At 52.0% G+C, this 16,886-nt stretch overlaps 1 protein-coding gene across 1 annotated transcript in view; it reads left to right on the top strand.

Moving 5' to 3' along the window:
- The first annotated feature begins 318 nt into the window (after positions 1-318).
- Positions 319-16,886, top strand: part of FAM167A (family with sequence similarity 167 member A) — a 42,915-nt gene continuing 26,347 nt past the window's right edge. The window contains exons 1-2 of the mRNA XM_019440937.2: positions 319-678; positions 6,414-6,513. The gene's annotated coding sequence lies outside the window, so the exon portion shown is untranslated. The remainder of the gene's footprint in view (positions 679-6,413; positions 6,514-16,886) is intronic.

Raw genomic sequence — 16,886 nt, 5'->3', positions numbered from 1 at the left:
ATTTGCTGCTGGTAGTCTGAACTCAAGCCGCCTGTGGATGGGGTGTAGGCTCTAGGCTCGCTCAGGCCCGCTGAAAGATCGTTCTCTTGCCCCCTCCACCCACGCAAACTGCTGACACTGGCAAAGCCACGTTGCCATGCTTAGGGGAAAAACTGCTTTGGTTTCGGCTTTAATAATAATAATAATAATAAAATGGATATTTGGGTTTGGTTTCGTCTAGGCTTTGGCAAACGCTTGTGGTTTGTTTCTACTTGGGGCTGGGCGGCGGCTCTGGTTCAGGTCCCGGCGGGGACCGAGCAACTGGAAGGGCTTTAGGACCCGGCTGCGCGTCTGCGGGACCCCGCGCGTCCCGGTCCCGGGAGCGGCGCGCGGAGAGGCTCGAATGAGAGGCTGGAGGGGATCGGGCTGAAACCGCTCGCGGTGAAATAGCTCCGCCGTCGCCAGGCAACCGCCCTGACGCAACGCAAAAAAAAAAAAAAAAAAAAAAAAAAAAAAAAAAAAGTCCCTTAAAAAAAGAATAGTGCTGAGAATTCACGGGAGCAGAGAGAAAGGGAGGCAGGAGCCGGCTCAGCCCGGCAGGCTGGGGCCAGGAGGCTGTGGCGAGGGTAGCCCGCGTCCGGAGAAAGAGGCGGGGATCTCGGTGACACCCTTGGAAAGGGCCTCGGAGCGCCTCGCAAGGTAGGTTCGCAACAGAGGCGGGAACGTTCCCAGGGCTGGGGTCCAGGCTGGGGTCGAGGCTGGGCGTCGGGCTGGGGATGGGCCGGGGGCTCGGGGCCGCAGGTCCCTACAGTAGGCGCTGGCAGAGACCAGCCTGGCCCGGGGCTGGGGAGCACCGATCCTGCCGGCCCCTGGGGGCTCAGTTCCCTCATATGGAATGGGACAGCCTGTCGGATTCTATCTCCCTTCTCCTTGCTGGCCCGTTCCGCGGTTAAGATCTGGATGGAGATTTGGGGTACACGGTCTGAGAGGGAGGAGCCCCACTCAGTCTCTCCAGGTCTACTCCCAGACTGCTTATCATCTCTGAGCCCACTCTGTCCCTTCTGTCCTACTTCAGGCTCCGTGACATGAAGTTCCTGCCCTCCCTAACTCAGAAGAAGTGGCCCAGGGCACTTGGGCCCTGGGTGTTCTGAAGGGCTGAGGCCAGTGTGATCAGAGGGGACTGCGCAGCCCAAAGGGCCCCAGAGAAATGAGCAGCTCAGCCTTGAGACTGCATCCCCCCCAGCCCCCCACATCCTCACTGAGAGAAGGCAGGAAGGTCTTTGGTCCTTGGCTAGTGGACAGGTGTCTCCTTCCACCAAGTCAGGTTGGATATTCTGCTTTTAAAATAATCCCTTATTGCCTATATCTGGTCTTCATTCCCTGTGGCGTATGGTTCCTCCGGAGAAGGTCTGGAAGGCAGGCTGGTTCCAGGCTGGTGGGCCGTGACCTCATCTTAGCCCACAGGCATGTCCTCGCAGATTAAGTTTCCATCCACTCCCAGCCATTCCTGGTGAATCCCAGGTGGGGTGAGCCCAGGTCCCCATCAATAGGGAAATCCCCAAAGTGCCCAAGGGAGACATGGCCGGGAAGCAGCTTTCCTCCTTATGCCCCAGAGATGGTCCTGCCACCCACCAGGCAAGGGATGGCGAGTGCTGGGCAAAGTCCTGGGACAGCGGAGGTGACCATGGCGCCTCTAGCCTGACCACGTCCGCTAGTTTCTGCTAGCATGTTTTTCAGAGGTTTGGCAAAGCAACCACGAGCTGTACTTAGAGTGGATAAAGACGACAGCTCTTTCCTGAGTGCACTTACCAGTCAGGCACCGCTTGAGAACGCTTCGCATCCATTGGACATTTTATCCTCACAATCGCCCTTGGAGAGGACATCGCATCCCCATTTTGCTGATGGGACCCCCCCAGAGATTCAGTAACTCTGTGCAGCTCAGGTGCCTGGTGAAAGAGCAGGGAGGGTCAGCCTCACGTGCCTGACTCCTAAGACAGTGCTCTCACAGGAAGGCTGCTTTAGGAGATCGGGAGGGAGAGGCCCAGAGAGGGGAGGAAACCAGTGGCACCCAGAGAAAAAGAGAGCTGGCTGGCAGGGCTCATCCTGTGCCCTGGGAATGTCCCTTGCCATCCTGTGGAGCCAGGAAACCCATTTCTTGCATCAGTAGCATGAAAGTCCCTGTAATGAGGTCTGGCTCGCTTCAACCCCACTTGCCCCAAGTGGAGAGACGGATCCTCCCTCACCCCCTTTTCCTCTTTGCCCGCCCGAAGTCCTCCAACTTTTCATGCACTTGTTCCTGTTTTGTCCTCCCAAATACACGCATAGGTTTCCACAAAATTAGTAGTCGCGCTTCTGTGCCTACCAGCTTGGCCTTCCTCCAAAAAAGGGACTCTGGCGGAGAAGTAAATCAAGGCGGTGCCTAACTGTTTGCTGAGAGAGACCCACAGAGCCTCAGGCCCACAGGGAAGAAACCGCTTGTTAGGCTTCTCACACACTCGGGTGGTTTCCTCTAGGTAAATTTTGCTAGTGGAAAACTCCCGTGGCCCCACAAGAGCATCTGGAATTTTCAGACTCCTCTGGGAGCTGTGCTTTAACTGGCAATGGCTCTTTGCTTGACTGGGATGTTGAGCTACTCGCAAAGCTGAAAGATGAATGATAACTCTGAATGCGTGGCTCCCCATTTTACAGAATAGGAGTGAGGGAGTGCTTCCTGATTGGAAATGTCTGAGGACTAGCCAGGATGGCTCTCAATACGCAAATGTACACTGGGATTTGGATTGGGGTGAGAAGAGAGGAAGGCTTCAAGGCAAATTCTGAAGCCGTCCTCAGGCACACCTGGAAGGCGTGGGGAGGGTCTAAAGAGAGGGTATGAGCAGGAAGGGTGAGCCTGGAGGAGGGAAAGGGCTTTAGCAAGCACGTGGCAATCAGCCTGTAGAGTTTGGGTTGCCCTAGAGGGTCCAGTTGCCCATAGGAGTTTGGAAGGCTGCAAATGTCAGCTTTTCCACGGTTAGGACAGTTGCCCCGGTGCGTGAACGCCTAGAGCTTCCCCACCCCTCCCCCCATGTCTGTCTGGAGAAGCTAGGGAGAGAAAGGAAAGGAGAAAGAAGTGGGCAAGAGGAGAAGTGAGAGGCTTGCACTCCCCACACCATCTGCTTTCTTCCTGAATGCTACCCGACCCCTACCTCAACCCTGCAACAGTGCTCAACCCAGAAAAACCCCTTAGAGACGAGATTGCATAAAGCAGCAGCCCGGTTCCCTGTGGGCACTGCCGTCCAAGGAAAGGCTCTCATCCCTAGGGGTAGAGGAGTAGCAAGCACTCCAGCAACAGGGGACTTCTCACCCCAGGGCCCCTGCCCAGCAGCCTTTGCAGAGGCCTAGGAAGGGGCAGGGGTTCGGCTTATCCAGAGGTACAGACTGAGCCCTATTTCTTCAAGGCAATCTCTCCAGTATGGCCAGAAATCCCCCTTCCCAGTATCTGATCTAACTGTGGGAGCTGGTAGTAGGTCCCAAAAGATTTCCTCATAGGGCTTGTCCCGTGAGACCTCCAAGGGAAGGTCCAGCTAGGAGCTGGTTTTCTGGGTACATAAGGGGCCCAGACAGGGACCTCCACTGTGGCCAGTTTCAGGGCTTATTGAAGGCTGAGCAGCGTTTCCTCATTCCAGGAAGCCAACAGAACCTCTGAACATGAGCTGAGCACTTCAGCCCTGCAAGGCAAGCTGGGGAACTCTCAGGGCGATAAGGACCCAGGAAGATCCTGAATCAGGATCCTTGACTGAGAGGCCACTTAGAGCCCTCACTGTGCCCCTACTCTCACCCCCCAGAGAGTTAAAAGTGACAGTACCTCCTTAGGCCTGTGAGCATTTACGTGTGCTGTGCCTTGGGGACACTGAGGTCCGTTTGGTCCTTAAGCCCATTTGGTCATAACTTTAGGTTTTGCTGTGTTGTTTGTTTGTTTACTTGTTTGAAAGAAACCACTAAAAACTATGGTGAAGGTGAAGGCAAATCTCATTAATAGGTTGGATGGAAGCAAGCCTCAGACCAGACTCTGCCACACATGTACACATTTTTTGAACAACTATTTATTTGCAGACAAGTCCCACAGAATTCATAAAGCTCGTTCTGTGGACTCAGTGAGGTCACAGCCATCTGTCTCTCTAGGCGCCCTGGCCACACCTTCCCCGAGAGCTCCCGAGATTCTTTCACCCTGCCTTTCAAGGTCAAGAGTGCCTCAAATAATTTTGACCAACCCACATATCTTGAATACCTCTGTTTTCACTAAGGAGAATGCATTTCTAACATTTCCTCTGTTAATTATCAAGCCCAGTGTTGAGTAGAGAGCAAGAAAGACACCCAAAGCACCTGCCACAGCCCCCTGTGGAACGTCGACCCTGTGCTTGGGGCTGCTGGCCAGGAGCGGGGAGTCCTGATTTGAATGCACCCTTGTTAAATGCACCTTTGTTGCAGCTAGCCTAGTGAAACCATATAACATCTCACTCCATCTACAAAGGGTTTTAAGATCAATAATGGTCATTGCATCACAGATAAGACAATAGTCTTGCCCTCAAGGAATGTGGCTTCTGATCAGGGTTGCACATTAGAAAAGACACTTTGTGCAGCCTAGAGTACTGAGCTGACAGTAAAGTCATGTTCTGAACATTCTGGAGCACACAGGTGTACATGAACTAACTTTAATGGTTTGGTAGCCATTTACCACTTTGACAGGCCAAGGAGAGGCCCAGCCAAGTGTTGATATGGACGGGAGGGGACAGTCCTATTAGAGGCATAACTGAGAATCCACATATACCCTATCTCACTGGATCCTTCAGAGCTTTGAGGTAGGTTCCATTATGAACCAACCCCATTTCATGGATGAGGAACTTAAGACCTAGAGGGTTACCCAAGGTCATAGAATGAGTAGGTGTTAGAGCTGGGCTATCAACCCCTGTCCACCAGACAGCGTGGACATTGCTCAGCAGGCTGAATCCATGCTGGAGGCACCCCATCCCCCACCCCAGCCCCAGCCCCTTAGGACAGGCCCTGCCCAAACACAGGGAAACTCTAAGGACCCTTCAATCCCTGGAGGGGTAAGCACTCCCAGACAGAGCATGAAGTGAACTGACTTGCATAAGCACAGAGCATATCATGAAATTTCTTAGGAAGTCCTTGCTAAATCATTAGGCTTTGGAACTTGTAGTGCAGAGTGAAATAGAAAGCCCATCCTCCAAACAAATTCCCATTTGAGCTGGAGTTTGTTTTATTTGAAGTTGAAGCCAATTATCCTGTGGATTTGGAGAATCCTAAATCTGCCTTGTTTAAGGGCTGAGACAAATCCCAGTCGGGGGGCATTTTGGTGGGCCGCACCCCACAGGGAGAAGGTGCACATCCCCAGGGCCTTTAGCTGTGAAATGGCACCCTGAGTTTCAGTCAACTGTGAACTGTTCCCTACTTTTATAGCCGGAACACCCACTTGAACCGTGTTCTTCTTTGATCTCTGCAAATTGCATTAAAGGCAACTCTGTGTCTGCTTTCTGCCCCCTAATCCCCAACACCATGGCCTTTGGCCAGGAGAGTGCTGTGGTCACATGTGGCATTCGGCTGGGGGGACAACAGGCCGCCTTGGCCCCCGCCTGGGCATCTCTGCCTTGTCAGGCATTTTCACGGAGGAGGACCTTTGCTTTAGACTCCTGAATTTCCCATGGCTAATTCTGTCCCCCCTTTCCCGCTCTGCCCTCTCCCCTGCTCCCCATGGGACTCCAGGCACCTTTCTCCCTGCCTGTCAGAGCACAGCAGCCCTTTCCCAGGGCCTCACAGCCTTGGAAAGGACACTGTGGCGTCGACTCTGGGTGGCCCCGCAGCCCCCTCCCTGCAGCAGCTCTCTGCTTTCAGTGAGACAATAAATTAGATCTGCAGGTCCCTGGAGCCGCGGCCTCTCCCCACAGCAACAGGAAAGCACAACTCTTTCTTGGTGATTTTCTCGGCAACTTCTTGCACTGGGCAGAATGATAGGCAAGGTTTCCACGTTCCCAGCCTTATGTGTAGCAGGAGGCCTGTGCGTCTGCTATGAGCAGCCGGGAGCAGAGCCCATCAATTATTCAGCATGGACTGAGCACTTTGAATGTGCAAAGGTCTTAACAAGAGTTTTTTTTATAGCTTCTTGCCTCACTATATCCCAACGACATGAAACAAGGTTTCCTCGTCTTCTAGACAATAGAAGCTCAATTTGAATCAGAGGAAGAATCCAGGCCCAGCCAAACCCACTCACGAAGCTGTGTGACCCCAGACAAGTTTCGTAATGTCTCTGGTTTGCGGTTTGTCTGTGTGGAACTCTCAGGAAGGTCTCTCCAGCCCAGACCATAATGTGTGGGGGAAAAATTGTAAACTTTTTTTTAAGAGAGTGACTTCAAAAATGTTTGTGATTGTTCTTGTGGTTTCAGGTATGGAAACAGAAGCTTTGAATGATAAATCGAGGTGCAGCCATTAGCACTGGACCTGAGAAACCGAGTTTCACTGGGAGACACTCCCAGAGGAGCGTGGGTAAGTGGGTGGCTTTGCCCCCTACCCTCATGGGTGCAGCTCGGTGACATGGTGACAACCCATGAGCTGCTGTGGTCTAGACTCTGTGCATGTCAAGGGGGAAGGAAGCGTAGAGGCCACAGCACCCAAACTGCAAATTTTGCAGGGGGGAAGCAGAAGCCTGGCGGCGGGGCAGGTGAGTTGCCGCAGTGGCTCGGGATGGGGACAGGGTCCCCGGAGCTGACTCTCAGGCCAGGAACTCTTTTCTCTCCCACCCTGGGCTGGGTCTGTCCAAAATGTTGTCTCATTCCCATCTGCCAGCAGCAGCGCTGTGACCCTGGATGGGAGCAGGAAGGTGGAGGGGAGTGAGGAACACAGGCTGCTGAGCCTCCCTGCACCTGCTGGGGTCCCAGACTGGGATCCACACCCATCGGCCCACCCTCCCTTGCCGGAAGCCTCGGGTCCAGGCACCCCAGCTGCCCCTGGGACTGGCCTGGGAGCCACCGTGCCCCCCAACAGAAACACCACAGACGAAAGAAAGTTCTGTCTCTCATGCTCCCATGCCAGGCACTTCACTCAGGTTCCAAGAAGTCAGGTAACTTGTCCAGGAGGGTTTCACAGTCAAGCGCGGCAGAACTTTCCTGAGGCTCAGGTCCTCTCACTGGCAGGCCCTGCCCTCAGAAGGGGGCTCTAGCCCAGGAGAGAGCCCCCATGCCGCAGCAGTTTTGCTCACCAGCGTCAACAGAGAGGGACTGCAATCTAGGTGCTCGGGTCTCGTCCCCCTCAACTGCCCAGATCAATTTTCTAGGCAAATAAAGCATTGCCATAGTAATATCCACTTTATCTTTTTTTAATGTTTATTTATTTTGAGAGAGTGAGAGAGAGCATGAGCAGGGGAAGGGCAGAGAGAGGGGGCAGAGGATCTGAAGCAGGCTCTGCACTGAGAGCAGAGAGACCGATGTGAGGCTCGAACTCACAAACAATGAGATCATGCCCTCAGCTGAAGTCTGACACTTAACTGACTGAGCCACCCAGGCGCCCCCATAAGAATATTTAAATGTTGTTATTTGCCCCTGGGATTCCTAAGAACCTGGGCTTTCAAACATTGAAACTACATAATGTGTGTGTTCCTATTACTTTTCTACATATGAAGCTACTTTGGGGACATGGTCACAATGGTGGAGTAGGAAAAACTTGGGCTGAAATGGTGGTTTCTTCACTTACCTGTGTATGATCTGTCAGGTAGAGATAATATTCCTATCTCAGGCCATTTCAAGGCTTCAGCTAGATGTTTGCACAGTGCCTGGTACATGGTAGCCACTGGAAAATGGTTCTCTTCCCCCTCTTCCTCTTGATTCTAGGAATTTATATATATATATATATATATATATATATATATATATATATATATTTAACATTTATTTATTTTCAAGAGACACAGAGAGACAGAGTGCGAGTGGGGAAGGGGCAGAGAGAGAAGGAGATACAGAACCGGAAGCAGGCTCCAGGCTCTGAGCTGTCAGCACAGAGCCTGACGCGGGGCTTGAACCCACCAACAGTGAGATCATGACCTGAGCTGAAGTTGGACGCTTAACCGACTGAGCCACCCAGGTACCCCTAGGAATTTATATTTTTATTCCTGCATTCAGATAGAGAGAAAATGGCCTCTTATATATTTCTTTTATTTATACAGAAAATATGCAATAAAATTGAACTGATGATACCAAGCAAGTAGCTATAAGAAGCATGGGGAAGAATTGGAATCAGATTGTGCCTAGACAGATCCCAGTTAGTGTAGGGAGGTGACTTAGTCCCCTTTTGGTGGCAGGGGACAGAAGTCCAGCTTAAATTAGCTCAAGTAAAGGAGAGGATTTATTAGTGCATAGAATTGGAGGTTTACGTCTTTGGGCACTGTTGGGTCAATGGCTCTGAAGATGTCATGTCTCTGTCTCTGTCTCTCCTTTGGTTCTCCTTCCTAAAGGCTTATTCCTTCTCAATGCAAATGAGTTTTCTCCATGAGGCTGAGAAGATGCACCTTGGAAACTCCAGGCTGAAAAGCCACCCTATTTCTTCAGATGCCTATATTTAAATCCCATGAAAATATTCAGAATAGCACTGGTTGGCCATGCACACATCCATTGGACCAGTCACTCTTGCCAGAGTAAGGGCTCAAATGAATGTCTAAGTCTGGGTCACATGAGCACCCCTGGGGATGGGGGTGATGGGCAGGGATCTATGACTCACAGTCCCTTCTGAACACTGAAATGACACAGGAATAGTCCCCACAGAAGGGATGCTGAAGACATTTTTGTCCATCTAACAGGTACATCATAAATGTAACAAAGTAATGTGGTCCAAGGAGATAAATGGTCATTACCTAAAACCTAGTTGGTGCAGAAAAGTTCAAAAAAATGTTGTTAGGGGAAGAAGCAATCAGTTCCATTCAGAAAGAACATGTAGAATGAGGTGGTGTTTGAAATAAGCTTAAAGACTTAGTCATAGTCATACATGAGGTCATGGGGGGAGGATAAAACATAAAGTTGAGGCCAGCTCCCCAAGCTACTTGCTCACCAATTCAGACTCATTCTGACCTTGAAAGTCTTACCTATGATCTTGCAGAAGGTCTTCTACTGGACAGGTGTGGAGGTAGAACTACTCCAGCTAAAATGTGTTCACCAATTCACAACATCGTCATCCTCAGCATTTATGGAGCACCTACTGTTTGCAGAGCCTGTGTTCAGGACACAAAAGAGAAAGTAACACTCTTCTTATTGAGGAGCTAGACATCTGGTCAGGGAGATGGGACACTCCCACAGTTCAAGGTTGAACAGGCCATTGTGAGCAAGCATGACAGAAACCAGTGCCGGGAGAATTCAGAGAAAAAATGACCCGGCAGGTGAGGTGTCCTAGCGAACTTTTGAGAGGGAGCAACCCCTCAGCTGAGGTTTAAAGCAGAGCTTTAGTCTTTGTGAGGAGCCGGGAGGTCCCAGGCAGGCCATTCATTCATTCAATAAGTTTATTGAGCACCTACTACGTTCTGAGTGCTAGGGGCACAGTAGTGAACAAGATAACATCACTGCCTTCACGGAGCTTACATTCTAGTGGGTGAAACATACTGAACAAGTAAACAAATCAACATATAACATCAGAGTTATATGGGGAGTGATAGCAGCTACAAATTAAAATGAAGGGAGGATATCTCCATAGGATGGTAAGAGCTGGTCTCTGTGCGGTCTCTGTCTAGCATTGGAGCAGACATGAGTGAAGTGGGTGCATGAGGTCAGGCAGAAGTCAGTTGATGGAACCGAGGCTGCAGGGCAGGGAGTACAGTCCCAGACTCTTAGAAGACATGGCTGGATTGTCACAGCGTCTTGCTTGCTGCCGGGAGGAGTCATCCAGGCAGCAGACAGACGACTTCCAGGAAGTAGAAAATGAAGGGTTCTTCCGGGTTCTCCCCCTGCAGGTGAGCTGTCTGTAGATCATGGGGGCATTGAGGAAGACCCCACTGATGTGCACACCCCGGATACATCCCCCTTCCTTACCGTCATCCCCGACCACATGCCCAGAACACACATGCGACAATATAACCCATCACACACACACACACACACACACACACGCACACACACACACACCCCACACAATGTCCTAGCACATTTCACCCCCTACCCACCATCCAGTCTCTGCAAGATGTCATTCCCCCATCTCAGGCACTCCCTTCCAGACACCGACTCAGACCAAGACATGGAATAAAGATGAGCTATGTAGGGCCAGACCAGCGGGTGTCCCCTCCTGCTTCAGTCACCATGGCAACCTCTGACAGGAGAGAAAACACGGGCTTTCTGGCAGCTCCTTGGAGCTCCCTGGCTCCTTTGGGCAGCTCTGTAGGGCGCAGGGCTGTGTACCCCCCACCCCCTCCGGGCCTCTCAGCCTGGATGTTAGCACTCCTGCAAGTCTGCAGAACACGGACTAGAATTTCACCGCCTGCCTGGGCCACCACCACCCGAAGGTCAGGCCTGAGTGGGGGCCCTGGGCTCTCTGATTAAGATAAGCATCAGGGTTTTATGGTTAAACCTAGCCTGAAAAGCCTGCCTTGTCAAAGCTCCGCCTCCATGTCCCAGACCTCTTGACCCCTCACCCACCTGTGGGGGAGGGAGGGGGGAGAATTAGCTGCTTTAGAAAAGGAAAGAAATAAATTCAGGTGTGAGTTGTGGCCTGGGCCACCCTTAATTTAAGTTTATTGAACATGCCATCGTCTACCAAGCCCTTTCCCTCACTCTCCCTCTTCTCAGCCTCACCACAGCTCTGCAATAAGGACACTGCAAGAGCCTCACTTTCCAAACAGGGGCTCTTGTGACTCTCAACTAGAGAAGGGACCACCCTGCTCTGAGGGACACATGGCAATGTGGGGAGGGGAGATTTTTTTTGGTTGTCATGCTGTTTTATGACACTGCTTAGCCCTCAGTTATGTACTTTGTCTCCCCAGATGAATTCTGCATCCCCCCTCATTGCAGTCAGGGCTCTTGGTTGTGAAGGACAGAAAACAGTGTCACCTACGGCCCTTCCCAAACTGGCAGGAGGCAAAGACCCAAGGGAGAAAACAGGCAGAGCCAAGACAGCTCCAAAACACAAAGAGTGGCAGGCACAGCCCTGTGAATTAAATTATTTGCCTGAGACAAACTCGGTGGGGTGCTAGGTTTTTACTCACACGATATCCCCAAAACACTTCTGACTCCAGATGTGTGAGTTTTCCACACCAAACAACCCTCCGGCTCTCTGCAGGCACCAACTGGGTGTCGTTGGATTTAGCTCCGTTTCGACACCATCTAGCTGAAGTTGGTGTCAGATCCTGCCAGGCGAGGGCTCGGTCCCACCAACGGCAGCCACTTCACATGCCAACTGCAAGTCCCAGGCTGTCGCCTGTACTTCTGACCTACTGGCTCTAAGTTGGGAATTGTCCCCAACCCCCACCTCTGATTAACTAAGTTTGCTAGAATGGCTTAGCAAAACTCAGGGAAGCATTTGCTTACATTTACCTGCCAAAGGGAGAGGCACATAGGGCAAGGTGTGAGGATGGGGTGTAGAACCCCTCCAGGTGTGCCCCTCCCGAATTTCCATATGCGCACCAACCCCTCTTTGAACTCCTTCAGTTAGGGTTTTTATGGAGGTTCATTAGCTATGCATGATTGATTAAATCACTAGCTGCTTGTGATTGGCTCAATCTCCAATCCCTCCCCTGCCCAGGGCAGGGGTGGGGCTAAAATTTCCAACCTTCTCATCACAGAGTGACAAGCAGCCCCATGCTGGGGGGGGGGGGGGGGGTGCTTTCCAAGAGTCGCCTCATTAACATAAACTCGGGTAGGTTTGAAAGTGGGCTTGTCATGAATAATGAGACACTCCTTTCACCTCTGTGGCTCTAGAGCTACTTCAAGAACTAAGAACAAAACCCAGATATGTCAACAAGAAATATTCTTATGCTCTTATCACTTAGGAAATTCCAAGGGTTTTAGGAGCTCTGTATCAGAAACTGGGGATGGAAACCAAACACTGTATATATTTCTTATTATATGTCACATCCTCCAACAATCCTTTAGCAGGGATGGTCTGGCTAAGAGGATGCTACCTCATCTGCACTGCACAGCTGCCTCCAAGGCTCATGCGGCCACAAATGAATCCTAACCATTTTTCCATCTGGGCCTCACACACACCAGATCCTGAGGCCTGGGTCTGGGCATCTGACTGGTCAGGCTCAAGTCACAGGCTCACACCTGGCTGCCAGGGCACGGGACAGGAGGGAGGGAGGATCTGATCCTCCCCTTCCAGTGAAGCAGAGGTACCCAACCTGCCTGCTGTCCAGCACAAAAGGAGGCACTCCCTGAAAACAGGATAAGGCAAACAAACAAGACAAATACCAACAAATATCCACTGTGTTGTTTTATATTCTTTGTCCAACGCATGCTTATGTTGGTTATAAATGTCAGAAACACAGTTTCTCCCTGTGGTGAGCAAGATGGCCCCCATCAACCCCAGGTCAGCATGGAACACAGCTGGTTTCTGGATAATTCTGGTACAGAAACCTAGGAGAGTTCTGATTAGCCCAGATTGAGTCAGGTGACCACCTACTCAGGACAGAGGGCATGCCCATCCCCTAGGAAACACACAAAGAAATGCTCTTTCCAGAAGAGGGAAAGAACCCTGGGTAGAAATCACCTTGTGATGCTGGACACAGGAGAGGTCCTCCAGTTACACCTGTGATGCTGGAATGCCCTTCGTGCCAGCTCCCAGTCCTGGTGCTTGATGCAAGACAAAGCTATTCCTGTCTTCCTAGGGCCTGGCAGCCTGCGTCTGGGATTCTGAGGTCAGGGCAGTTCTCATAGGATGGGTGGTGAGGGTACGAGGACCAGGTCCCCTCTGCTTCTCTGAGCCCATCCAGACTGGCTCAGACTTGAGCAAGTATAGGCCACAGTGCACCGGGTGGGGGCCGGGAGGAATCTGTTCTTTTGGCTGGTTCATGCCATAAACATTTATTTTTATTTATTTATTTATTTATTTATTTATTTATTTATTTTTAACTTTTTTTTTTTTTTTTTGAGAGACAGAGACAGAGCGCTAGTTTGGGAGGGGCAGAGAGAGGGATACACAGAATCCGAAGCAGGCTCCAGGCTCTGAGCTGTCAGCACAGAGCCTGACACGGGGCTTAAACCCACGAACCGTGAGATCATGACCTGAGCTGAAGTCAGACGCTTAACTGACTGAGCCACCCAGGCATCCCCATTCCACAAACATTTAGAGAGAGCAGCATGGTGTTAAGTGCTATGTGTTCCAGGATACGAAGCCTGGTTCTCACCCTCATGAAGCTCAGAGTCCAGTAGAGGAACCATCAGGAAAGTGTCCTGTAGAAGTGCTGTGGCTGGGTTGTGAGCCAGCCCGGAGCTGTGCCGCAGCGGTTAAATCCCAGCTTTCCCCTTCATTAGTCCTGTGACCTCAGGCAAGCTACTCAACCTCTCTGTGCCTCAGTCTCCTCATCTGTGGAATGGAGACCATGCTAATCCTTGCCTTATAGGGTTGCTGTGATGATTACATGTGTTAGTACATGTACAGCTCCTAGAACAATGCCTGGCGTGGTCCGCTCTGCGTAAGTGTCAGCTAATGTTGTGATGACATAATTGTTTCTCCGACATGCTCTCCTTGCATCCCAGGCACACGCAGCTTGGGCAAGTCAAGGAAGACTTCCGGAAAAAGAAAACCCCTGAGCAATGCGGGGTAGAAGGGAGGGAAGGGTGTTCCAGGCTGAGGGACCGGCTTGTACAAAGCCACGAGGGTGCCAGGGAGCGTGGTACTCACTGGGACAGGGGTGTTGGAGAAGAAACGGAACAGTTCTGGCAAAGAACCCCGGACTGGAAGGGCCAGGCACGAGTCTGGGGATCCAGACAGGGGGAGGGCGGCTTCTGAGTTTTTCAGAACGGAGAGCAGTAAGGAGTGGGAGCCACCAAACTACCCAGGCTCATACTACCTTCACCCTTGAGAGAGACAGAGACAGAGAGAGTGGGTTAGCAGTCCCTGTACCCTTCCCTGCCCACGGAGTCCATCTAGGAAGTGGGTTTGAAAATCGTCCAAGTAAACAGATTAGGTCATAACGAGACCAGGTCATAATTGGCTGAATGACTGAGCTGCACCCACCTGGCTCCTCCAGCGGCTCAGGAATTAGCTTAAGGCGGGCACAGCCTCCTTCGTGGCAACCACAATGGGCCAGAGTGAGCCAGGAGCGTGTTTGAGCAGCGGTCCTCCTGTGCCGTGTACGTCCCCAGGCGCTGGCATGTCACTGCCCAAAAAGGGTGATGCGCCCCTGAGGCCTGTCCTCTGCTGCGGGGAGTTTCATGTTCCCCTGCAGCCGGGTGGCCCGCCTGGCAGGGCACGCCTGGGCCTGGTGGGGTTAGGGTCTGGCCTTGTTCTTCTGGGTGCATCCTCTGGCTTCCCTCCTCCTTGGGCTGTCTGCCTTTGCAAAGCTCAGAGTGAGAGAAAATGTGTTCCTCGGAGCAGGAAGGACTTAGGTTAGATGTAAAGAAAGCCTGTTTGCCCAGGTGTCAGAGGCTTCTTCCTCCCAGGGCCTGCACTCCAGAGTCCCTGGTTTGTCCCTACTGCCCTTTCAGACCAGAAAGCTGTCCAGTGCTGGCCTCTGCTCCCCTGCACTTGGCTGGCATCTCTCCACCAGCTCAGCACCCACTAAGTGCCCACATCCCTGGAGTGACTTGAGTGGGTGACCTTCCGGCTCAGCTCGCAGCAGCCCAGCTGGAGGGGAGGGACAGCTCCATATGGGGCTCTCAGGCACCAGGGCATCCAGAGGGTACGCTCCCTGGGACAACGTCTGATGACCAGGAGACCGGAGAACAGATCCTTTTTCAGCAAATCCTCACCACCTGGATGTGCTGGGGGCATAGGAAGCAGGCTAGGGCTCTGTCCCTACCTGCTATATGCGACAGGGATGTAGTGATCCCAGGATGAGTCCTTGACTCAGACCTCTCCACACCCCACACATGCCTCAATGATAATAATAATCCTCAGGTGGGTACAGCTCTTCAAAGGTTGCAGAGAGCTTTCATGTACAATCCAACTGATCCTCCCACCATCCTCATAAGGCCGGTTGGGGTAAGAAGCACCCTTGTACAGAGTAGGAAACTGAGGCCGAGAGGAGAAAGCTGAGCCCATGCACTGGGTTTATGGGTAGCAGATCTGGGACCAGGGCTGAGGTATTCGGCCCCCTGCCCTTGCTCTTACCAAGTGGATAACACACTGTCAAGGCTGGATCACCACCCCCCCCCCCACCCCGGGGATCCTGAGCTGCGGACAGGGGTGTTTAGAATATGAGCAGGGAGGGAAGGGAGTGGGGATACAGAGTGGTGTTTTCCTAAGCTGGGCTGTTTTTCTTCCTGTCGCAGGCCTGCTAGTCACCGCTGCATGGGGAGAATCTGAGCAGGAGCCCTGAACCTCTGGGGGGAGGTGGGGCCGGCTGACTTCATCTCAGTCGGCTTCCAGGGAAGGATGTAGGGTGCAGTTCAGGGACCAACAGGGTGACTGCTCAGTGCAGTGCAGAGGGGTTTATGTGGTAATCTGACTGATGTAGCACTGATAGCTCTCATCATCTTAGGTATAATATTTTTTGGGGGGTGGCGCCTGGGTGACTCAGTCGGTTAGGTGCCCAACTGCAGCTCAGGTCATGATACCACGGTTCATGGGCTCGAGCCCCGCGTCGGGCTCTGTGCTGACAGCTCGGAGCCTGGAGCCTGCTTCGGATTCTGTGTCCTGCTCTCTCTGCCCCTTCCCCATGTCCATTCTGTCTCTCTTTCTCTCTCAAAAATCAATAAGCATTAAAAAAAAAGAAGAATATTTTTTAAAGTATAACTTTGTCTAGGGCTTACTGTATAGCAGGTACCATGAAGGGCTCAGTATTTGTTACTTTAGTCCTTGAAATGACTCAGGAAGTGGACATTATTACCCCCAGAGCCGGCTTCATGAGCGAGGGACCCAGGCAGCCCCACTGGGCCCGGGCTTGTTAATGCTCTCCTGTTGCCATCTTCAAATTCTTAGTACTTTTTTAACAAGGAGCTCTGCATTTTCATTTTGCGCCAAGCTCAGCAAATTACATAGACAGTCCTGGTTACCCCCGCTTCTTAGAAGAGGACACAGAAGCACAGAGTGGTTGTGAAGGGACGGGTCCAAGATCACAGAACTGGGCCCCTGGGGGGGGGGTGGTCTAACCCCAACGCCCACACCTTCTGGAGTGGAGAGGCCAACCAGAGTCAGAAGTCTGTGCTCGAGTCCCACTGCTTGGGACTCTCTGTGGTCATGGGTGACTCACTCCATCCCTCCCAGCCTCGATTTTCTCATTTGTGAAATGGGATGATCCCCTCTGATCCTCGGGGCCATCATGAGGCTTGAGGGAGAGGATGCACACGCACACGAGTAAGCTCAGAGGATCAAAGGATCATCATTAGCTGACTCACAGCGCATTGGCGCTCCTGTTGATGCCTCCTCCAAGTCATTCTGACACCGTCTTCACGGGCCTTCCCTGAGGTTAAGAGAAACTCCCCCTGCCCTTAGAGGCGGCCACATAAAGTCATCGAGTCCTAGCTGTTTCCCACCCCAAAGGGAAGACCCTTCCCTTACAGGTTCTCCCTCTGGCCACGGATGCCCCTGCCCTCTGCGGTGAGTGTGCAGCTCGGGGAGAGAAAAGGGGGACTTGGAATCCACGTGGTCTCCTAACACAGCTGTGGTGTGGGGAATACTGCTCGTGGTTTGTCTGCAATTAGATCCTCTCCAAAAATCTTCACTGGAAATAATCAGAGCTCCCCTGTCAGTGGAGAGAAGTCCTATAAGGTAGCGCCGCTCGGAGGCCC

Source organism: Panthera pardus, unplaced genomic scaffold (genome assembly GCF_024362965.1).
Source record: "Panthera pardus isolate Hobbes unplaced genomic scaffold, ASM2436296v1 HiC_scaffold_13, whole genome shotgun sequence".
NCBI lineage: Eukaryota > Metazoa > Chordata > Mammalia > Carnivora > Felidae > Panthera > Panthera pardus.
Note: the sequence above shows the minus strand (reverse complement) of the source record. Positions and strands in the feature narration are given on the sequence as shown.